At 43.8% G+C, this 25,481-nt stretch overlaps 1 protein-coding gene across 2 annotated transcripts in view; it reads right to left on the reverse strand.

The window, feature by feature from the left end:
* Positions 1 to 25,481, reverse strand: part of VRK2 (VRK serine/threonine kinase 2) — a 99,451-nt gene that overhangs the window by 31,999 nt on the left and 41,971 nt on the right. The window lies entirely within an intron of this gene.

Genomic DNA, 25,481 nt, shown 5'->3' on the forward strand with positions numbered 1-25,481 from the left:
AGTATCAGAATACATTTTTGAGGAATGCATCGACTATTAGTGATGAAATATGAAAAAGTAAAATAGGCAAAGTGTTTTGTTTGTTCAGCTGTATTAAGAGCGCGAACGCCCAGTCGTTTTGGCTTTACACCACAGACAGCCAAGTGACTTGTTGCTGCAGAAAGGCCGGGTCAGTTTTCTTACCTCCTCTAACTTCATCCTTCCTCTGTCTAGCCTGTCACATGAACTTGATCCCCATGGCCTCTGACATGATCCAGACAGCCCATAACCCAGCACCAACACTTTCTCAAAGAGCCAGGCAGTAAAAACAAAGAAAGAAATGTCTGCGGCTAAATTGCTAACACATGTTCCAGGAAGTCCATGGGGTCCACACTGGTCATACAGAGACCATTTGAGTGCAGACTAAACACTGATGGCCTTTCCTGTTCCATCATGTTCACAAGCTGGACCGTAAAGATAAGACAAAGCTGCCATCTAGTGGACAAGAACGGAAGTCCTTCGCCTCAGCCTCCACTTTACCACTAAACAATGCACTTGCTCCTCTGCGATAAGATTTCCTAGAATCAGCGGCCGCCGACCCCAAATAATTCACCCCCTAATAGAAACCTAACAAAAAACACAATGACGGATTTTGCAAGGTTATACATATTTTTTTTTCCTTCCGCTTAGGCAAAATATAAATAATAATTGCTTTATACAAAAGAAAAGGAAGGAGTTAAACCTGGAGTGGGAGAAGAAAAAAGAAAAAACTTGCAGCGCGCAGATCTTCATTATGCCGTGTTTATATGCGAGATGCAAAGCAGCTGATATACACACCTATGAAAGTTACTCGCAAAATATTTCCAGCCATAATTTAAAATTTGTTTTATTGTGTTATGAATATTTGGAGAGCGGCTTCTGGGGAAAAAGAGAGGAAAAAAAAAAAAAAACGAAGGAGGCGAGCCGTGTATCAATCACTAAGGCGAGATTGGAGATGGATATTTTATCTGCTGTTGCGATTGGAGAGAAAGATGTAATCTCGGCCGCTCGCGGCTGGTAAACTCGCGGCGTAGTTTATGGGCTTTCGTTAAGTGAGAAGTCACTCGGCAAACTTAGATTTTCATTTAAAAAGTCGCCTATTAAAAATGGTCGTGTCGACGTCACAACTGCCTTGTGTTACTGTATAACAGTTATTATGGAGGCAGGGGGCAAGACACACACACGCGCTATTAGGGTAAGCCATTATTAAAGGCCCTTCAACCTAACAGAATGCTCCTCCGTCCCTTGGGTGCCGTTTATTTTCTGCACTGGCTTCAACATCGTCCTAATGTAAGACTTGGCTCTCGTATTAAAATAAAAACACAATCTCCACCACTTGCTGTTCTGTACCGATTTTATCAGTCATAAATCTCCCATTAACTGTGGAATGATTCCACTCATACACATGTGTTCACAAGTTCTTTTCCATCAGGGCAATACCGGATTACAGCCTTGGAAAACCAGCCCATTTGCTTACAGATCCAGGCATGTGTGAGTCTAAAGAACATACTACTGGATGGAATAGACAGACAGATAGATCGATCTACTGTATAGATAGAGATAGATAGATAGATAGATAGATAGATAGATAGATAGATACATAGATGATAGATAGATAGATCTACTGTATAGATAGATATAGATAGATAGATCTACTGTATAGATAGATATAGATAGATAGATAGATCTACTGTATAGATAGATATAGATAGATAATAGATCTACTGTATAGATAGATATAGATAGATCTACTGTATAGATAGATATAGATAGATAGATAATAGATCTACTGTATAGATAGATATAGATAGATAGATCTACTGTATAGATAGATATAGATAGATAGATCTACTGTATAGATAGATATAGATAGATAGATCTACTGTATAGATAGATATAGATAGATAGATAGATCTACTGTATAGATAGATATAGATAGATAATAGATCTACTGTATAGATAGATATAGATAGATCTACTGTATAGATATAGATAGATAGATAATAGATCTACTGTATAGATATAGATAGATAGATAATAGATCTACTGTATAGATAGATAGATAGATCTACTGTATAGATAGATGATAGATCTACTGTATAGATAGATAGAGATAGATAGATAGATCGATCTACTGTATAGAGATAGATAGATAGATAGATAGATAGATAGATAGATAGACCATCATATAAAATTAGGCTGCAAAGTCTTCCAAGTTTAGACCAAACCTTCAATATAATTAAAAATATATATTATGCCCACAGACTTTTATTGGTACTTTTCATCCATGATACTGGAGTAAGTGTGACATGTCTGTTGTGAGCTTTGCAAAGACACACGGTCCATGAAAAAAACCTGTGAATAGCACCACACACTATATTGGGTACGTGTGAATGAAGCAAAACAATGTATTTAATTCATGCTGGATCCTACCTGCCCTTTAAATTTATAGCCTGGGAGAGGGATGTTTGAGAAATATTAGATTTAGGGTCCCATCAAAGAAAGGTCGCCTTGTCGCGGCTGGTGGGCTGGCATGAATTGGTCAATTTATGGGCAGATTACCTTCATCTTTAGAAGTATATTCTATATGGCCAAAATGCAGTTCACTTTGTATATATGAAAGTTAGATAGAGAGATTGAACAAAGATACGACACAAACAGTCTTTAGCATATGCCGGTAACAGCTCTAAAATATATAGAATTGTTGAGCACTATGTATAACGAACATAAAATCACAATACAAACGATTAATTCTCACCTGCTTATTCCCTCAACCCACATCAAATTCCAATACTAAAGGGCTAATGAGTGAGATTACACGCAAGACATCCATCGCCATAGCCACACTACTCTTTCACAAGGCCTTATTCACATTTTTTCTGACAGTTCATGTCCTGGTTTTCTTCCATTTATCTACACTTCCATCAATCCTTCCTTCTAAAGTCTCATTCAGACTTTCGATCTTTTTCAGTACGAGTGCTATCCATGTTTTTCACAGATAGCACTCGTACCTCTGATTGGACATGTGAATGGCCCCATAGACAATTTTTTTCTTCGGATCGAGTGATCTGCAGAAAATATCAGTGACATGTCCGATTTATCTGAGAGTCAGATTAAAATCAGCAATGCAAGTCAATGGGTCTGTGAAAAGGAGAAAAAAGAAATAAGAAATAATTGGACCTTCATGGACCCTTTGAATGGAGAAGGTGGAGATTTTTTTTCCCCTTTTTTCTCATACAAGAAAATCAGAGGACACTCAGACCACTTTTTTTTTTAATAAGAGTGTCAGTTGGCACCATCAGAGTTCGGTCAGAGTGTCAGTTGGTGGCATCACAGTTCGACTAGAGTGTCAGTTGGTAGCATCACAGTTCGGTCAGAGTGTCAGTTGGTACCATCAGAGCTCGGTCAGAGTGTCAGTTGGTACCATCAGAGCTCGGTCAGAGTGTCAGTTGGTGGCATCACAGTTCGATCAGAGGGTCAGGTGGTAGCATCAGAGTTTGGTCAGAGCGTCAGTTGCTACCACCATAGTTCGGTCAGTGTCAGTTGGTAGCATCACAGTTCAGTCAGTCAGAGTGTCAGTAGGTAGCATCACAGTTCGGTCAGAGTGTCAGTTGGTAGCATCACAGTTCGGTCAGGGCGTCAGTTGGTAGCGTCAGAGTTCGGTCAGAGTGTCAGTTGGTACCATCAGAGCTCGGTCAGAGTGTCAGTTGGTACCATCAGAGTGTCAGTTGGTACCATCAGAGCTCGGTCAGAGTGTCAGTTGGTGGCATCAGAGTTTGGTCAGAGCGTCAGTTGGTACCACCACAGTTCGGTCAGAGCGTCAGTTGGTACCATCAGAGTTCGGTCAGAGCGTCAGTTGGTACCATCAGAGTTCGGTCAGAGCGTCAGTTGGTAGCATCACAGTTCGGTCAGAGCGTCAGTTGGTAGCATCAGAGTTTGGTCAGAGCGTCAGTTGGTACCACCACAGTTCGGTCAGAGCGTCAGTTGGTACCATCAGAGCGTCAGTTGGTAGCATCAGAGTTCGGTCAGAGCGTCAGTTGGTACCATCAGAGTTTGGTCAGAGCGTCAGTTGCTACCACCACAGTTCGGTCAGAGTGTCAGTTGGTAGCATCAGAGTTCGGTCAGAGCGTCAGTTGGTACCACCACAGTTCGGTCAGAGTGTCAGTTGGTAGCATCAGAGCTCGGTCAGAGCGTCAGTTGGTAGCATCAGAGTTCGGTCAGAGCGTCAGTTGGTACCATCAGAGCTCAGTCAGAGTGTCAGTTGGTACCATCATAGTTCGGTCAGGGTGTCAGTTGGTAGCATCAGAGCTCGGTCAGAGTGTCAGTTGGTACCATCAGAGTTCGGTCAGAGTGTCAGTTGGTACCACCAGAGTTCAGTCAGAGTGTCAGTTGGTACCACCAGAGTTTGGTCAGAGCGTCAGTTGGTACCATCACAATTCGGTCAGAGCGTCAGTTGGTACCACCACAATTCGGTCAGAGCGTCAGTTGGTACCATCAGAGTTCGGTCAGAGTGTCAGTTGGTACCACCAGAGTTCAGTCAGAGTGTCAGTTGGTACCACCAGAGTTTGGTCAGAGCGTCAGTTGGTACCACCACAATTCGGTCAGAGCGTCAGTTGGTACCACCACAATTCGGTCAGAGCGTCAGTTGGTACCATCAGAGTTCAGTCAGAGCGTCAGTTGGTACCACCACAATTCGGTTAGAGCGTCAGTTGGTACCATCAGAGTTCGGTCAGAGCGTCAGTTGGTACCACCACAATTCGGTCAGAGCGTCAGTTGGTACCATCAGAGTTCAGTCAGAGTGTCAGTTGGTACCACCAGAGTTCAGTCAGAGTGTCAGTTGGTACCACCAGAGTTTGGTCAGAGCGTCAGTTGGTACCATCACAATTCGGTCAGAGCGTCAGTTGGTACCACCACAATTCGGTCAGAGCGTCAGTTGGTACCATCAGAGTTCGGTCAGAGTGTCAGTTGGTACCACCAGAGTTCAGTCAGAGTGTCAGTTGGTACCACCAGAGTTTGGTCAGAGCGTCAGTTGGTACCACCACAATTCGGTCAGAGCGTCAGTTGGTACCACCACAATTCGGTCAGAGCGTCAGTTGGTACCATCAGAGTTCAGTCAGAGCGTCAGTTGGTACCACCACAATTCGGTTAGAGCGTCAGTTGGTACCATCAGAGTTCGGTCAGAGCGTCAGTTGGTACCACCACAATTCGGTCAGAGCGTCAGTTGGTACCATCAGAGTTCGGTCAGAGCGTCAGTTGGTACCATCACAGTTCAGTCGCAGTTTCTCGGATAATTTAAAAAAATAAAATATTGTTTAATATAATGGTTTCTTAAGCTTTTACTATTAAACAGCCCATGAAAAATACAGCATCCGAGTGCGATGCAATTTTTTTCGCCGACTCGTAGACTTGCATTGGCGAGTTTGACCTGACACTTGGCTAAATATTGGACAAGTCTCAGTGCTTCTATGAGGACCACTTGATACGTGGAGACAAACCGGACACGTAAACAGCCCAGAGACAATCATAAGTACGGGTGCACAGACCACACTGATGTGTGAACGAGCCCTTATTTCTCTCTGTGACTATCCCAACCTCACTTGTAGATCTGTGCAGCGGTCTCTGCGAGTGTTCAGGTCATCCATCACAATTACAGGCTGGGAGAAATGCTTATTTGGCTGGGTTTAAGCAGCTTATCCATTCTCATCTCCTAGTTAAACTCGGAGTATATGATAAAAGTGTCAGAGCACCAAAGAATCCTTCTACAGATCTTTTTTCCAAATTTCTTCTGCGTAGCAAGCTAAATTAACATTTTAAACAGTACCGAGGGGACAGATCTGCTGCTGCATTCATTTAGGTCTGGGAGAGGAGATGACTCTCCAGCTACTGGATTTGCGCAGCGCATTATCAATGTACCAAGCAGCAGCTAAATGCATCAATAGGAACGTGACAATTTAAAGTGATTTTTTTGTATTATTTTGCTGAAGGATGCATAGAGCCTCCCCAGTGCTGCGACTGGCACCGCCGCTAACATAACGAGCAGGGAAAATAATGAAAGGTCTGGTCCGGGTATTCTGCATATCATCACCTTGCACGCAGCTTACACCTATGTAGATGCAAATACCAAATACACAGAACACTTAGATGACTTTTTTCTTGCCTTTTTTTTTTTAACTCTTTTATTCAACATATTATGTGTGGTATGCCTACAAAGAAATTAGATATTGACTGCTTGGCTTGCAAGGGAAAAATTCTGCAAAAAATCTATAGCATGCATTGATCCAAATCTTACTTTTAGCACAAGTAAAAATGTAACGAATTAAAATGGTCATCGTGATGCAGAAATGATTCTCTAATTTACAGGAACGCTGACAAAATGCAATTTATGTAGCCAGGGTCTTAAAGGGAGTCGGGCCCATTTATCAATTTCAGAAGACAGCGTACTAAACCTACATTTTAATATATATTTTTTTAGCACTATTTTTTTTTTGCGCCCACATTACTTGACTGCAAAAAAAATAAAATAAAAATAAAACACCACACTTCTACGGACAGTAATGCAACCAATAAAATAATTGGATCATATAAGCCTTTTGAAGTTTTCCATATGGTGCCGTTCAGGTGGACTAGTAATGGAAGAATAGCATTGCCCCAGGCACCATTCCCATGCTCGTATAGGCACTGGCAGCTCGGGTCAAGCGTGGTCAACAGCAAAGCATGGCAAAAACTCTACATAAGCAAGTTCCCTTGTGTGAGGATCAGTGATCCCAATATGTGCAGAATTATCTTCACCGTCTTCTTCCAATCCAAAAAAAACACAACAAAGACGTTTGTTTTGGAGAAATATGAATACATATTTTTTCCCTGAAGAAAAGCTTTGATTTGGATACACAAATAACAGATTAAACAACTGAATAAATAGCAATTACCAAAAAACAGTGCATTGTTATTAGCAGAGGGAGCAGTGCAAACCATAAAAATGGCAACCTGAGGGATGGCATAACCCACAAAACCCATCCGCAGACCATGGACTGTTGTACACCAGTCTACAGTACGCATCCAATTATCCGACTACAGACCGTAAGTGACTGTCCACAGCTAGGAACAAGAATTCAATAGACAGCAGGTGATTTATAGGGAATCTGTCAGCCCTGAAACACATCATGTTGCTCTCAGATTACATAGCAAAAACCTGCTAAGAGGTTGATTCCAGTGACGTATCACACACTAAGTTGTGTTTAATAAAATCAGTATTTTATCAGCAGGAGATTATCTCTAGAAGACTAGGTGTCTTGTGCCTCCTAGTCCAACACTGCCCCACCACAGCTTTCTGCGTACACTGTATATTGACTTCCAATCAGTGATGTGGGCGGTTATGCAGGGCACAGCATTTAGGGGACCGCTACATATGCAGCAGAGAAAACTGTGATTTTTTCGCAACTGTGGCACCCAGTAAACAATATGATACATCACTGGAATCAGAGTCTCTGCCCCTACATTATGCTGCTCTCGGATGAGGAAGCAAAAACCTGGTGACAATTTCCCTTTAAAAGCCGCCATCCTGTCCCATGCTTTGGTTACTCCATCAGGAAGCACAAATAACTTAAAAGGTATGGATTGTATTTCGGAATTGCTAGCTATTCTCTGCGGATGTACTCACGTAACTGAGCAACTGTAGGTCTAATATGCATGGCGAACCGATATCTATTCCCGAATGGATAATCCGGCCACTTAACGTCATGGCTAAAACAAGGACTATATGTTGCTAATAAAAATGTCAAGGTATCAAAAAACTACTACAAAAACATTACACAGTTACATAAAATTATTACACTTTGCAAAAAAAGCAGCAACATTAATGGAGTATTCCACCGAGGGAACCTGATGACCATATATCCCCTAACTCCAGTCCTCATGGCCGACCAACAGATCTTTTCAGGATTTCCTTAGTATTAGGCCGGGGTCGCACTTACCGTATGGAAAAACCGGTCCAAGTCTCCCTGCCAAGAGTTGCACCGGTGTTCTCCATATGGTCATCCATGTGTAAATGTGTTTGCAATGCGATTTTCCCGCCCCTATGTATCTGTAGGACATGCGTATGGCTTTACATTTCTCACTGCTTTTCTTATTTGAATATTATGGCTCAATGGGCTGAAATGACGAAAAAGTGTGCGTATTTCTCGCAAGCTACACTGATGGTCCATGTGGTGTCAGATTTTTTCTTGCACCCATAGCCTTGCATTGGCAAGACTCGGCCGATATACGCGTACAATCGCAGCATGTAGCGAATTTACACCGCACGTCGAATATGCCCGAGCAAAAAAAAAAAAAACGGTGATGGGAGCTGCCCCCATAGATTAACACAGTCCGAGTGCTATGTGATGTTTTCTAGTGTGACCCCGGCCTTACATGGGTCATGGCATTATTACCGGTGCAAGACTAAGCAAATCCTAAAAAAAGTGACCTATTGGTGGGTTGTGAGTCTTGGAGTTGGGGGAACACTACTGTAAATGTCATAGGGAAGATCTCCTGCCGAGGAGTAGAGATGAGCGAATTTGATTGGGTCAGGGACTATTCGGCAAGCTATAGCGCTTACCGAATAAGCTGCAGAGGGAACCTGAATACATGGAGCGCGCCGGGTGATCAGTTCGGCGCTGCAGCTGTCATGGCTGTGTGACAGTAACGACACATGCATGGAGAACCAGTGGTTTGGGCTCTACATGCATGTGCTGTGACACAGCCACGACACATGCAGCTGCGGTGCCTGACAGCTGATTATTGGGAGCGCTCCAGGTATCCGGGTTCCAGATGCAGCTTATTCAGTAAGCGCTATAGTTTGCCGAATAGTCCCTGACCCGATCAAAAATGGCTCATCTCTACCGAGGAGGTCCTTGGAGCTGCAGGGCATGGCGTCTTCATGACTAATTACGGTATGTGGATTTTCAGAAATCAGTCCACTGTCCGTTTTAGGATATGATGACATGTTGGATATGCGTTATGGATTTTCTTTGCTTGCGAAGAATCCATGGACGTAAAATCGGTATCAGCTAAATGAAAGACATTTTGAAACCGCTCATCTACACATAACTGAAAAAGTTTGTACATAAGTTGTGCAGAATTCATCACAAAATCTACTCTTTTCAATGGAAATTCTGCCGAAAATCCACAACAAAAGCACCAGGTAACACAAGCGGATCTTGCTGCAAATAAGCTGTGGAGCAGGACCTCTTCTACATGTGAACAGGCCACATTGCACGGATGTAAATTTATGAAGCTGATTTTGCGTTGGATTAGATTCAATCAAAGGGTGAATTCCGCAGCAAATCTTCACCCTTTCCACAACAAAATCCAGTGCAGTATTTACCACTGCAAGCTTTGCTGCAATTTTCCTGCTTAGGAAGGTCCCTTGGGAACGTACCCTAAATAGATGTCAAGATGTAGAGGATTTGAAGCACTGCTTTTAGATGAAAATCCAGGGTAAAACTCACATTGTCAATAGATATTTTTTTAGATCTTTAGATTTTTAATGCATCCTATGAAATGGATATGCTGTGGATTTAAATTTACATGCAGATATCTTCCATATCATGTGGATGAGACTCGTTAAAGTTTCTTCCACTCTGCTGCTATAACATACTGCAAGATGCTGCAAATTTATGGAAACCCCTTTAAATGGGTTCAACAGTAGACCCAAATTTCATTGACGTGTGCTAAACTGTACAAAAATTTCCTAAAAATTCCCAAATGCTCCCCCTTTGTGCGCTTTGGCTACCATTCAAGCAATTCTTGACATCAGCTGCAGAACATGGCTTATGCCCATGAATTTCACGTTGGCTTACAATTCTAAATATCCCGTGTTTTACTGCTGCGCCCCAAGATCAGTGCTCAGACACCGAATTTTTGGAACATGATGCACTACCTGTGCCCATACTTTTAGCAATATTTGTATAAATCTATAGAAGTCCCATGATTATGGGCTCTCAACATTTCAGGATACAAAAGTAGCGAAAACGACTAACATCTGTGACACATATAGTCAATCCTACATGCTGAAATATATTCTCCACAATCACAGATCAGGACTGAATATCGGAGAACGGGAAATGTTTCCACAGTGCCGTCTTCACCTGTGAATTTATAGTTCTACCTGTATAAATGGAAGCAGCTCCGGAGCCACTCGAAAATGATTCACTACTACTTGAAAGACATGAGGCTGCAGATAATGTGTAATTTATTTCTCCATTCTTCCCCAGTCTCCTAAGTGACAGTGTTTCCCTGCTGATCGACATCCTCAACATACCCATGCTCTGATATTTTTCGCTACAAGAAAAAAAAAAAAAAAGGCACTTGATTCTACACATGCCACACCGGGCAGTCAGGGCACAATGCTTGGACTATGGGAGTCCTGCATGTTATTTTAGTGTATGTCTCCTAACATTGCGATTTGATATCTGCCAGCTATATTTTAGATAATAAAATACAGTTTGCATTTGCAACTTTAGATTTCATTCATTGATCAAACCGTTGCCTTCTGCATGCAACCACTGATAGCACATAGTGATATCATTAGAAACATTGCTCTGCTGCATCAGTCCAAACGAAAGCTGAAAGAAGACCTGTCACATGCTCAAAAATATGGAGTTAAATTACCTTTAAAAACAATCCATGAGCTCCTCTGAATTTCCATTTTGTGCTCTGCGGCCTCATTGCTGAGATATTCACGTTTGTTGGTGTGCAAACAAAGATTTCACATACTGCACTTCAAAAGCAAATGGATTTCTTTAGAGTTTTCTCTGGTGGCACGTAGTTTCACACCTCTTTCCCAGGCTCTGTCAATCACAGCTCAGCAGAATCATCAGCAGCTGAGTTGTGATTGGCAGCATCTGCAAGAGAGGGGTAAACGCACAAGCTCCCAGAGAAGACTCTGAAGAAATGCTCAGTTGTACTACAAGAAGAGATTTCACATAGTAATCTCCAAAAGCATTAAGTGAATATCTCTGCACTGCAGTGGCATGGGGAGAACTGAAAAGAGCTGCAGTATCAAAGGAGCTCAGTAATTCTTTCAAGGTATTTAACTTAATTTTTTGAGCAAGTGACATTTTTAAATGGTCATTGTCTCTTTCATAAAACGCATCTTGAATTCATAGCGGGTGTACTAAACAGCTAAATTATTAGTCACTTTATTTACAGAAAATGTTTTATCCCTGTAAACTGACCCATTAGGAGTCTTCTCCTCTGTAACTTGCTGTCCATTGCCGCTTACATCACAGGACGTTGGGGTGGGACTTGGCTTCTCTTAGCTGTGAACTGCTTTACACAGAGCTGATAGAGCGTGTGATCTCCCTTCGATGAAGAACTCTTCTGTCCCTACTTTTCTTTTTACTGCGCTGTGGTACATTAGTGCCATATCTCCTATCATAACTCTTTGGTATTGAGCTGGTAACCCATTGCACATGGCAATATTAGCAAGGAAGTTGTAGCATGTATAGGCCTAGCTGACTGTTCAGTATAGGTCTAAGAAGCAATGTCCTCCGCGCTCTCAAAAAATCAAATTTTGAAAGATGATCATCATCAGAATAATTTTGCAACTGCAAGACTTTGCAAAGGCGCGGGACGCACCTGCATTACTACACACTGCTTTCCAGCTGAGCGGATTACATCCAGCACTCAACCATACAAGTGTTTGCCTCCAAACTCTACATTTGTGATTCAGATATTCTGCGACCTATGACAAGGACCTGGGACGAGTCAAAACATTTTATTATTTTTGTCACTTATTGTTCTCATCTGATTCACCTTAGCTTAATGTACCGGGTATATACATCATTGAATACAATTACTCTAAAGATAATCATCTTGGAAAATTGATAGAGAATGCAGTGGACATTACTTCTTAGACGTTTTGGGATGACAACCCACTCCTCCAGCACCTCTACTCCCTTTTTGAGCATAGACCATTCCTTCTTAGGCCTCTTTCACACTAGCATCGTGCACTGCACGTCGCTATGCGTCGTTTGGTTGAAAAAACGCATCCTGCAAAAGTGCTTGCAGGATGCGTTTTTTCACCATTGATTTGCATTAGCGTCGCATTGCGATGCTTTGCCACACGTCGTAACCGTCGTGCAACGGTTGCGCCGTGTTGTGGCGGACCGTCGGCTGCAAAAAATGTTACATGTAAAGTTTTTTGCTGCCGACGGACCGCCATTTTCGACCGCGCATGCGCGGCCAGAACTCGGCCCCCAACTCCCCGCACCTCACAATGGGGCAGCGGATGCGTGGAAAAACAGCATCCGCTGCCCCCGTTGTGCGGCGCATTCACTGCTAGCGTCGGTACGTCGGCCCGACGCACTGCGACGGGCCGAGTACGACGCTAGTGTGAAAGAGGCCTTAGGCTGGAGTCAATAGCATTTAAAAATGTTGATGCTGATCCAGAAAAGTAGGATGAGTGTCATGCGAATATAATGCGATTTTTAGCAAGTAGCAATTGTCTGACATGCTGAAATGCAATACAAGGCGTTTTTATCATCAGCTTTTACATAGAGTAACTGTCATTTAAAGCTAGTTTTCTAACTGGTAAAACAATTTTAAATACAGATATAGATAGAGGTCATTGAGATATATAATCATTGCTTTACGTGTGTAGTTTTCTGTACTTGTATTTATTTTTAAAAAAAAATTTTTTAAAAATGGACATAGAGACAGCATAATTTTTATTAGCTCAAGGAAAGCAGGCAGCTGAAAGCTGATCTTAATAGCCTGGGAAGGGGTAATAAACATGGATCTTCCCAGGCTATTAATATAATATCACAGCTGTCTGCGTAGCCTTTGCTGGTTATTAATAGGGGGTATCCAATGTGTTGTTTTTTGGAAGGGGGGGAGCTGGTGGTTCAGCCCTTGTTAATAACCAGTAAAAGTAAGTAGATAGCTGTGAGTTGATATTTATAGCCTGGGAAGCTCCATGATTATTACCCCCTTCTCAGACTATAAACATCAGCCCCAGCTGTCGGCTTTCCCTCAACTGGTTAAGAGAAATATGGGAGACCCCATGACATTTTTTTCTATCTATATATCCATTCTGACAGTTCTGGCTGTGAATTTACTGTACTCGGCTGATGAAATATCGGGATTTTTAGGAGCTGGCTGAGTGTGCCACGCTTTTTTTTCCTCGCACCCATTGACTTGCATTGGCAATTGCAATCCGAAATTCGCTTCATGCTGCAATTTGTAATACGATAAAAATAAATAAAAAATAATGAGATGAGAACGAAATCATTGAACAACATTGGTCCGAATGCAAATCTAATTTTGTATTGGATTTCACTTGTCCGATTTATTCACTCATCAGCACGAGCCCTTATTGTTCAGGATAGGTAGTTGTCTGATTAAAAGGAGTTATCCAGGACTTTAGTTACTAACTACCTAACTGTTCTGTTCAGTGCCAATCTCTCTTGGCTAAGGGTACTGTCACACTATACGATTTACCAACGATCACGACCAGCGATACGACCTGGCCGTGATCATTGGTAAGTGGTTGTGTGGTCGCTGGGGAGCTGTCACACAGACAGCTCTCCAGCGACCAACGATGCCGAAGTCCCCGGGTAACCAGGGTAAACATCGGGTTACTAAGCGCAGGGCCGCGCTTAGTAACCCGATGTTTACCGTGGTTACCAGCGTAAAAGTAAAAAAAAAAAAAAGTACATACTTACATTCCGGTGTCTGTCCCCCGGCGTTCTGCTTCTCTCCACTGTGTCTGCACCAGCCGGAAAGCACAGCGGTGACGTCACCGCGTCACCGCTGTGCTCGCTTTCCGGCCGGCCGGCGCTCACAGTGCAGAGAAGCAGAACGCCGGGGGACAGACACCGGAATGTAAGTATGTACTGTTTGTTTTTTTTTACTTTTACGCTGGTAACCACGGTAAACATCGGGTTACTAAGCGCGGCCCTGCGCTTAGTAACCCGATGTTTACCCTGGTTACAAGCAAACGCATCGCTGGATCGCTGTCACACACAACGATCCAGCGATGACAGCGGGAGATCCAGCGACGAAAGAAAGTTCCAAACGATCTGCTACGACGTACGATTCTCAGCAGGGTCCCTGATCGCTGCTGCGTGTCAGACACTGCGATATCGTATGGATATCGCTGGAACGTCACGGATCGTACCGTCGTAGCGACAAAAGTGCCACTGTGTGACAGTACCCTAAGAGCGGTCACAGAGCGCTCCTGCTGCTTCATTTGACCCCATATCAACAGAGGAGGTCTTCCTGTCTGCTCTATCAAAAGGGGCGTCACTGGTAATATCATGCTGATTGACAGCTGGCTATCTGCAGTTAGGCTACAGAGATCTGGCTGTCAATCAGCAGGACGTCGACAGTGATGATCTGTTGATAACAGAGTGGAGTAGCTGCCACTCGGTTGACGTGATGTCAGCGGCAGATTCAGCGGCTGGAGCGGTCTATGAATGCTCTTAGCAGGCAGAGACTGGTGACAGGCTTTTAGGGCTTATTTAGCCCCATAGAAAGAAAAAAAAAGCTAAGTTCCACATTACCCCTTTAACGAGACCGTGGATATCTGCTAACTGTGAAGTGCAGCAAAGCAGTGAGGACATCCTATATACCAGCTCCAAGCCTGCATTTAATTCATCTTTTGATGAAATGACAAGCTTGCTTTAATTTAAGTTACAAAATGTATAAGAAAGGAAAGTGCATTAACAACAATTCCTTAAGGCCTGGTGCATAGATCCATCCATCACTGCACCCACATCATGCTAGGGAGTCTAAACTGTAACTATACGTGCTTCTTCATAATGAAAAAAAATATATTATGGATATATTCTTTCCTGGAAGCATTAGCATTCCCATGCATGCCCGAGTCTACGCTACCTATTCTCCCTAGGAAACATCCTAACACCGATACACCTGTATCTACACAGGAAAATGTATAATGCAAGAATGGCCGTGCTTGCGCCTGGGCCAATGTTCTCAGGGGAGTTCTCTCTAAGCTGGGTAAGATAACTGCATTTACCAAAAATTTATGTATACATAACACATCACATCGTGTTAAGCAAAATCCAGGTAATGTAAGCATCGCTGGCAGTAACCAACATAAATGAGTACAATTTAATATCGGTTCCATAGTTCCCCCATACAATGGATTATAGAACTAACTCTGGGGGTCCATGATGCAAAGAGGGGCTGGACTGAGGCCATATTATCTGGAACTGTAAAGTAATCCAGATGTTAACGTTAAGTTAAAAAAGTGACCATCTTTGAGCGAGAGGGCACTGTATGTATATTAGGGCTAATGATAGATGTTAGAACTATTTGGCCCATTATGGAATCTATAAGACATATTGTCATCTTATAGTAAAAAAATAAAAAAAGCCGGATTACTCACCGGTAATGCTCTTTTAATGAGTCCACGACAGCACCCCACATGAGAGAGAGGGATCCGCCCCATAGGAACAGGAAACCTACAGAATAAAAGGAGGCGGTCCCCTCTCCTCCTCAGTTTAGTTTACAGAGTACAAAAAGGGAACCGCAAAAGCTTTAGTATTAATTCTTATTCAGCAACATAAATATCTTAAACTCTATACAACCATTATTTGTGAATTTAAAAGGAAGAGCTGTGCATAACTTAGGGAGGGTAGTAAAGGGGTGCTGTCGTGGACTCATTAAAAGAGCATTACCGGTGAGTAATCCGGCTTTTTACCCTTCGCCACGACAGCACCCCACATGAGAGATTTTCAGAGATTCATTATTTGGGTGGGATTACTGTATTAAGAACAGCTCTACCAAAGGTTAGATCAGAAGATGTAGATAGATCAAGTCTATAATGGTTGTAAAAGGTAGAAGGTGTAGACCAAGTTGCGGCCTTACATATTAAATGGATCGGTACATCTGCTTGTTCCGCCCAGGAGGAAGCCATGGCTCGTGTTGAGTGCGCTTTAATACCCGCTGGAGGAATCTCGCCTTTTGATGCATAGGCCAAGCAGATAGCCTCTCTAATCCATCGAGATATGGTAGCTCTCGTGACCCCATGTCCTTTCTTGTGGCCCTGAAAGGAGATAAACAGAGCCCTACTCTCCCTCCATGTCTGACACCTTTCTATATAGGTCAGGATGGCTCTTCTGACATCTAAGGTGTGGAATTTATGCTGTTCTGGAGTTACAGGTGAATCAAAAAAGGAAGGGAGAAATATCTCTTGGGACCTGTGGTAGGTGGACGCTACCTTAGGGAGGTATGAGGGGTCTGGTTTTAGGACTATCCGATCATGGAATATCAGTAAGAAGGGTGGGTCTACTGATAGGGCCTGGATGTCGCTAACCCGTCTAGCTGAGGTTAGGGCTACCAAGAGGGCTACTTTATATGTCAGGATTTTTAAAGGTATTGAATCTAGTGGCTCAAATGGGGAGCTGGTTAAGGCCTCTAGCACTAGATTTAAATCCCACGGAGGTAGACGGGGAATATGGACCGGTTTACTACGTTCACAAGATTTTATGAATCTGGAGATCCACCTATTAGCTGCTATATTGCATCCATATAGGGCTCCTAATGCCGAGACCTGAACTCTTAAGGTGTTTACAGATAACCCCAACTCTCGGCCTTTTTGCAAGAACTCTAGAATAGGTGTGACTGGAACTTGCTTAGTGAACGGTACCGTGTAAAAGTCTAAGAATTTATTCCATACCCTACTATATATCAGGGTGGTAGATCTTTTCCTGCTCAATAAGAGGGTGTTTACTAGTTCTGCTGAGAACCCTCTTGATCTTAGTAGTTGCCTCTCAAATTCCACGCCGTCAAGTGAAGACCTTTCACTTGCGGGTGGAAAAAGGGGCCTTGGGACAGCAGCTTCTTGTCTGATGGGAGAATCCATGGATCGCATAGGCACATGGTCTGGAGACAAGAGAACCATGGTCTTTACGGCCAGAATGGTGCAATGAGGATCACTCTTGCTTGTTCCCTCCTGATTTTTCTGATCACTAGAGGAATCAGAGACATCGGAAGAAAGGCGTATGCCAGCTGGAACCTCCAAGGATGGTGGAGAGAGTCCAACATATCTGGGTGATCCATGGCGTTCAGGGAAGCGAACCTTCTTACTTGCCGGTTGTCTTTTGTGGCAAATAGGTCGATTTGTGGTATCCCCCATGATTCTGTTATCATACTGAATATGGATCTGTTTAAGGTCCATTCCCCTTGACGTAACTCGTTTCGGCTGAGGTAGTCTGCCCTGATGTTCTCTACACCTCTGATGTGCAGGGCTGTTAGGGATGTTAGATGAGTCTCTGCCAGCTGGAAGATGTCTGCAGCTATGGTCATTAGACTTCCTGACCTTGTACCACCCTGACGGTTCACATATGCCACTGTGGTGGAATTGTCCGAGTAAATTCTTACATTTGCTCCTTGAATCTGCGGAAGAAAGTGATTTAAGGCATATTCTACCGCTTTTAACTCCTTCCAATTGGAGGAATATGACAATTCTGCCTGGTCCCAAGTATCTTGGGCCAGACTGTCTTTCATATGTGCTCCCCACCCAATAGGGCTGGCGTCGGTGGTAATTATTTTAGACGGGTCTATTATCCATGGTACACCCTCTGAGAGGTGGTTCATGTCTAGCCACCAGGATAGTGATTCTAAGACATCTTTGGAAAGAGTTATTCTGCTTTCTAGATGTCCGTCTTTTCCCTGAGCCGACAATACCTCATACTGTAATTGACGAGTATGAAATTGTGCCCATGGTACAGCAGGGATACATGATGATAATGACCCCAGTAAAGACATGCCCTTCCTTAATGTCATGTAGGGGTTGCGTATTGCGTCTGATACCCTTGATTGTATAGTCAGTTTCTTTGCCTGGGGGAGGAAGCATCTCTGACTTACGGAGTCTAGCTGGATTCCTAGAAATGTCTGGACAGTTTCTGGATTCAGCCGGGATTTTTCGAAGTTGACGATCCAACCTAACTCCTGTAGGGACGAGATCGTATTAGATAGACGGGTTTTACACTGAAGCATAGAGTTTCCCACCACTAGAAAGTCATCTAGGTAGGGTATTATCAAGGTATCTCGTTGACGTAGATGAGCCATCACTTCTAATATCACCTTAGTGAAGATGCGGGGAGCCATAGAAAGCCCAAATGGCATTGCAACATACTGAAAGTGACGAACCTGTCCTTCCAGGGTGACTGCTACCCTTAGATACTTTTGATGTTCGGCATGTATGGGAAGATGATAATAGGCATCCTTTAAGTCTATTCCGGCCATGACACACCTAGGAAACAAGAGTTTTATGGTTGAACTAATGGATTCCATTTTGAAGGTATGATTACGCAGGAAGGCGTTTAATCTTTTGAGATTTATGATGGTTCTAAATGAACCATCAGGCTTATTGATCAAGAATAAAGGGGAATAGAACCCCTTCCCTTCTTGATCCTGGGGAACTTCTATCAGGACTTTTTTTAGACAGAAGAGATAGGATCTCTGATTCCAGAGCCCTTTGTTGGTCTTGACCTTTTGGAGATGTTACTATAAAGGAATCCCAAGGGATTCGGTCAAATTCCAATTTTAGGCCGTATTGTACAATGTCCAGAATCCACTGGCTGGATGTTATTTGTTCCCATCTGGGGAGGAAGAATTTTAATCTGCCGCCCACCTCCTGGTTAGCGGTATTTGCGTTTCGGGTTATGGGACCCGCTAAAAAAGGCACCTTTTTGCTTCGGGTCCTTCGACTCCCATCGCTCCCTTTGTTCGAACGGCTTGTTCCTGGTAAAGGGACGTCTTCTGAAGGCTCTCCCTGGCAGGGGATCGCACAAAGTTTTGCTTTGGCCTGTGCGTCCCCTTTCCAGTTCTTTAGCCAGAGTGCTCGCCGGGCTGTGTTCACTAGGCCGGCTGACCTGGCTGCTAGGCGTAGCGAATCCACAGAGGCATCAGCCAGGAATGCTACTGCTTCTTTGATTAGAGGGAATTTCGGCAGGATTGACTCTCTCGAAGTTCTACCTCTAATCTGTTCCTCCAGTTGCTCCATCCACACTAGTAGTGACCTCGCAGTGCAGGTACTAGATATGGCGGGCCTGAACGCCCCCGTGTTGGCTTCCCACGACCTTTTTAGTAAAGCTTCTGCTTTAAGGTCCAGCGGGTCTGTCAGGACTCCTGAATCCTCCACCGGTAAGACCGACTGTTTGGTTGTGGAGGCTACAGCGGCATCAACCTTCGGCACCTTTGACCAGGTATTTAGCTCCTCGTCGCTGAAGGGATAGCGTCTTTTAGAGGATGATGGTAGAAAACCTCTATTTTGCTTATCCCACTCTTTTTTTACTATTTCTTTAATAGTTTTTATGACGGGGAAGGACCTACGTTTCCTCTGTCCTAACCCCGCGAACATGATGTCCTGAGCCGATTTACTTTCTTTCTCATCTGAGCACCCCATCGTGCTTCTGACAGATTTTATTAAATTGTCCACACTGCTGTTGGGAAGACAAAGTCCCCCTTCAGTCTCGGATGAGCTCGGCTGGGATTCCGCTTCACCTGAGGATATACATACATCCTATGACTGTGAACTGACTGGAGATTTGGACCTACTAAGCTGACGGGTACTGGTGGTACTTGTCTGCGCCAACCCCTGCATTTCTTCCCGGATTATGGCTCTGACATCTGATGGAGTCATTATGTTTTCCTGCCGTAAGGTTTGCATGATACACTCCGAACACAGTTTTTTAACATAATCATCCGGGAGGGGCTGCGTACATAAAGCACATTCCTTGTGCTTGAACTTGTGTGTCCTTTTCTTAGTCTAGAGGCAAGATACAGGAGGAACATATATCAGCATGTAGGAAGAGACTCTTTCAAAAACTCACCCAGTGAAGCTGACAGGTACCGGTTCTGGAGGCGGATTTCGTTTGGTGGTAGAACCCTTCTCTGGAGGTCGACCACCACTCTTTGTGCTGCTCCTAGCGCTTCTTTCCTTGCTAGGAGAACGCTGTTGCACTGCGGGCAAGTGCGCATCGTCGGCCGGTGAAGCCATCTTACACACACCGGCCCGACGCTAGCGCTGCATTTTTGAATCTGCCGCCCATTCTCCTGCCTCCCCGGACCAACCCGGAAGTGCTCCAGCGACTTCCGGGTTAGACGCGCCGCTCTCACTCACCATGCGGCGGCTAGGGATATTAAGCCGGCCGCAGCAGCGCGCGCGTCCTCACGGTGCCGGGCGGACCCACGGTGACCGGACCCGGACCGTGGATGCTTGGCCAGACGAGGGGGGAGGCTGCAAGCAGGGGCTCCCCCGCCGCTGCTTCTGGAACCGCAGCCCCTGCCGTTCCCTCAGATACCGACGCAGGCGGGTGCATGGCCCAGGGATCCTCTTCATCTGTAGGTAAGCTGGGTCCCTGTAGGAACAGGAAACCTAAACTGAGGAGGAGAGGGGACCGCCTCCTTTTATTCTGTAGGTTTCCTGTTCCTATGGGGCGGATCCCTCTCTCTCATGTGGGGTGCTGTCGTGGCGAAGGGTAAAATGGTTCTCTCAATCTTCCTATTATCTGAGAATGGTTCGACTTAATTTTAAAGGTGTAAAATGCGTGCGGACAAGTAAACCTGGATGTCGTCAGAGTAAAACTGAATTCTGTTTTGAATAAATGACATTACTGACACTCTACTCCATTTTTTTTCTCTCTCTCTAACTACCTCAAAGGATGGTTAAATTGGAAAGTGTTAGCAGTTTTTTGCCATTTAACCTGAGAGTAGCAGAATATAGGACAGGAGACCCTGATTCCAAGGATATGTCATTATTAGGCTGTGTCGTAGTTTAAATGCAATCAGTGGGAGATTATCACTATCTGACTACAGCTCACAGGCAGCCCAGTCAGGCTAGTCTATGTAACCCCATCCCCGAGTAGCAGCTTGCTCACAATGCACAGTGTACACAGGAAGCTGCGAGTCAGGAGTACGATATGGGTTATACACCGTTTAGCTCTTAGGTCTGCTACATCTCCATCAGACAAAACAGGTATTCAATGAAAACTGCCCCAAGCTGATCGGTAAGTGATAGCCTGACTCCAGGGATGTCTGACACCTTTAAAAATAAACAAAACAAAACGAAACACATCTTTAATGGTCTGGATCAGTACAGGAGTTAAGGGGTTGTTCTTAAGTTCTCTTGAGCAGCACACAGCTTTCCAGCCTCTTTCACTTGCTGGTGCTCCCAGGGCGGGCTCTCCTCCTCGAGTGACAGTTCTGGTGATTAGCAGAACTGGAGTATTAGCAGAATGATAAAGCTATTCTCCTATTAGTGGTTTGGTTTGTTCTGAATCTTCACACTTATGTCTAAATATATTGAATCAGTGCAGGCACACAGCTCCGGAAGAGAGGCATAATGAGGAGACCGGCTCTTAAAGCTAGAAAGGGAGGGGAGCTGCTGCTGGGTAGAAATCACCTGGCTGGAGAGAGATGGCTGGGATCTTGGGAGTTAACCTCTCTCCTGGAATGTGCACACTTGACAAGGCTTTGGGCAGGCACAAGTGGAAAGATTAAAGCGCTCATTGCACGAGAATGACAGCAGATCAAAAAACAAAGTTGGTAAACTTGCTCATTTCCATTTTGTCTAATGGATTAAAACAATTTAATAACTTGAGAATACCCCTTTAATGTCAGTATCCTGGGTACATTAAAGCAGTGAAAGGTTTAAAGTAACCGGTCACATTCAGAAATGCCTTTTAACTGCCGATATAGTGCTAATCTGCAGGTAAATGGCATTTAAACCATGTGGCCAGTTTACTGGAGCAGTGGATATATGGAGAAAATGAAGTTATATTCACTTCTAGACATTGGGATGGTTAACTAGTACACAGCGAGTGTGGCTTTATCCACTCACAAGCACTTTGACAGCCAGCTCTGCAGCGTGTGCGGGGGACATTTACTGCGCGTGCGCGACATTTACAGTGCGCGGCCTGGGGCATGCCACTCAAAATGCCAATCGCCCCTCTCTCCCAACGATCTCTTCTGGCTTTTCCCCAGATTAATTTCACCTCTTGTCAACACAGCAGCTCTTCCTACTCCGGTCTGCTCTGTCAACGGGGCATCATGGCAGACATCATGCTGATTGACAGCCTGCTCCCCGCAGTTAGGCACGATATCAGCAGAGATGCCCCATTAGCGGAGTAGTGTGGAAGAGAGGACGCTTCTATGTTGACGCAACATCAGTGGAAGAAGGGGTATGGCCGGTTGGAGCGGTTCGTGCCCACTCTGAGCCAGCAGAAATTGGCAGCGGGCAGGTTAGCAAGGACCTCCAACGTGGTATTTTCCGAAATACTGCCTGTACCACGTGCCACGCCAGAGAGGCAACGGGAGATTAGGGAGGTTAATAAGTGGCTCAAGAATTGGTGTAGGAAGGAGGGGTTTGGGTTCCTGCAGAACTGGGCCGACTTCTCAGTTGGCTACAGGCTCTACGCTAGGGACGGGCTGCACCTCAATGGGGAAGGTGCAGCTGTGCTGGGGGAGAAAATGGTTAGAAGGTTGGAGGAGTGTTTAAACTAGGGATTGGGGGGGAGGGTATTCATTTTATAGGAGGGGAAGATAGTGCAGATAGAGACCTGGGCACAAATAAGGAAGTTGGGGGTGGCGGAGGCATGGGGGGTGGGGTTAGAACAGTTAGTAATTTAAGAAAGAATAGAGGTACAGAGAGTAACATCAAGTGCATGTATACTAATGCCAGAAGCCTCGCCAACAAAATGGATGAATTAGAACTAATGTTGTTGGAGCATAATTATGACATGGTGGGGATATCTGAGACGTGGCTGGATGAGAGCCATGACTGGGCTGTTAACTTGCAGGGCTATAGCCTTTTCAGAAATGACCGTACAGATAAGCGAGGGGGTGGGGTGTGTCTGTATGTAAAATCGACCTTAAAACCCATCCTGCGTGATAATATAGGTGAATCTAATGAAAATGTAGAGTCTCTGTGGGTGGAGATAAGGGGAGGGGGAAAAAATAATAAATTACTGATAGGGGTTTGTTATAAATCTCCAAAACTAATGGAAGCAATGGAGAATATCCTCGTAAAGCAAATAGATGAAGCTGCGACTCAAGGAGAAGTCATTATTATGGGGGACTTCAACTATCCTGAAATAGATTGGGGAACAGAAACCTGCAGTTCCAGTAAAGGTAATCGGTTTTTGACAACTATGAGAGACAATTACCTTTCACAACTGGTTCAGGACCCAACAAGGAGGGGGGCACTGCTAGACCTAATATTAACCAACAGGCCAGACCGCATATCAAATATAAGGGTTGGGGGTCACTTGGGGAATAGTGATCACAAAATAATAAGTTTTCATGTAACCTTTAATAAGATGGGTAGTAGGGGGGTGACAAGGACACTAAACTTCAGGAGGGCAAATTTCCAACGGATGAGAGAGGATCTTGGTGCAATTAACTGGGACGATATCCTGAGACACAAAAATACACAAAGAAAATGGGAGACGTTTATTGGCATCCTGGATAGGACCTGTGCACAGTATATACAGTATGGGAATAAATATACTAGAAATAGGAGGAAACCAATATGGCTAAATAGAGCTGTAAGGGGCGCAATAAGGGACAAAAAGAAAGCATTTAGAGAATTAAAGGAAGTAGGTAGTGAGGAGGCATTAAATAAATACAGAAAATTAAATACATTCTGTAAAAAGCAAATCAAGGCAGCAAAGATTGAGACAGAGAGACTCATTGCCAGAGAGAGTAAAAATAATCCCAAAATATTCTTTAACTATATAAATAGTAAGAAACTAAAAAATGACAGTGTTGGCCCCCTTAAAAATAGTCTGGGTGAAATGGTGGATGAGGATGAGGAAAAAGCCAATATGCTAAATGACTTTTTTTCATCAGTATTTACAAAAGAAAATCCCATGGCAGCCAATATGACTAGTGATAATAATTCCCCATTAAATGTCACCTGCTTAACCCAGCAGGAAATACAGCGGCGTCTAAAAATCACTAAAATTGACAAATCTCCGGGCCCGGATGGGATACACCCCCGAGTACTGCAGGAACTAAGTACAGTCATTGATAGACCATTATTTTTAATCTTTAAAGACTCCATAATAACAGGGTCTGTACCACAGGACTGGCGTATAGCAAATGTGGTGCCAATATTCAAAAAAGGGGCAAAAACTGAACTCGGTAATTATAGGCCAGTAAGTTTAACCTCTACTGTGGGTAAAATCCTGGAGGGCATTCTAAGGGATACTATACTGGAGTATCTGAAGAGGAATAACCTCATGACCCAGTATCAGCACGGGTTTACTAGGGACCGTTCATGTCAGACTAATTTGATCAGCTTCTATGAAGAGGTAAGTTCCGGACTGGACCAAGGGAACCCAGTGGACGTAGTATATATGGACTTTTCCAAAGCTTTTGATACGGTGCCACACAAAAGGTTGTTACATAAAATGAGAGTAATGGGGATAGGGGAAAATATGTGTAAGTGGGTTGAGAGCTGGCTCAGGGATAGGAAACAAAGGGTGGTTATTAATGGAGCACACTCGGACTGGGTCACGGTTAGCAGTGGGGTACCACAGGGGTCAGTATTGGGCCCTCTTCTTTTTAACATATTTATTAATGACCTTGTAGGGGGCATTCAGAGTAGAATTTCAATATTTGCAGATGACACTAAACTCTGCAGGGTAATCAATACAGGGGAGGACAATTTTATATTACAGGATGATTTATGTAAACTAGAAGCTTGGGCTGATAAATGGCAAATGAGCTTTAATGGGGATAAATGTAAGGTCATGCACTTGGGTAGAAGTAATAAGATGTATAACTATGTGCTTAATTCTAAAACTCTGGGCAAAACCGTCAATGAAAAAGACCTGGGTGTATGGGTGGATGACAAACTCATATTCAGTGGCCAGTGTCAGGCAGCTGCTACAAAGGCAAATAAAATAATGGGATGTATTAAAAAAGGCATAGATGCTCATGAGGAGAACATAATTTTACCTCTATACAAGTCACTAGTGCGACCACACTTAGAATACTGTGCACAGTTCTGGTCTCCGGTGTATAAGAAAGACATAGCTGAACTGGAGCGGGTGCAGAGAAGAGCGACCAAGGTTATTAGAGGACTGAGGGGTCTGCAATACCAAGATAGGTTATTACACTTGGGGCTATTTAGTTTGGAAAAACGAAGACTAAGGGGTGATCTTATGTTAATGTATAAATATATGAGGGGACAGTACAAAGACCTTTCTGATGATCTTTTTAATCATAGACCTGAGACAGGGACAAGGGGGCATCCTCTACGTCTGGAGGAAAGAAGGTTTAAGCATAATAACAGACGCGGATTCTTTACTGTAAGAGCAGTGAGACTATGGAACTCTCTGCCGTATGATGTTGTAATGAGTGATTCATTAATTAAATTTAAGAGGGGACTGGATACCTTTCTGGAAAAGTATAATGTTACAGGGTATATACACTAGATTCCTTGA

This window comes from Ranitomeya variabilis, chromosome 2, assembly GCF_051348905.1.
Source record: "Ranitomeya variabilis isolate aRanVar5 chromosome 2, aRanVar5.hap1, whole genome shotgun sequence".
Lineage (NCBI taxonomy): Eukaryota > Metazoa > Chordata > Amphibia > Anura > Dendrobatidae > Ranitomeya > Ranitomeya variabilis.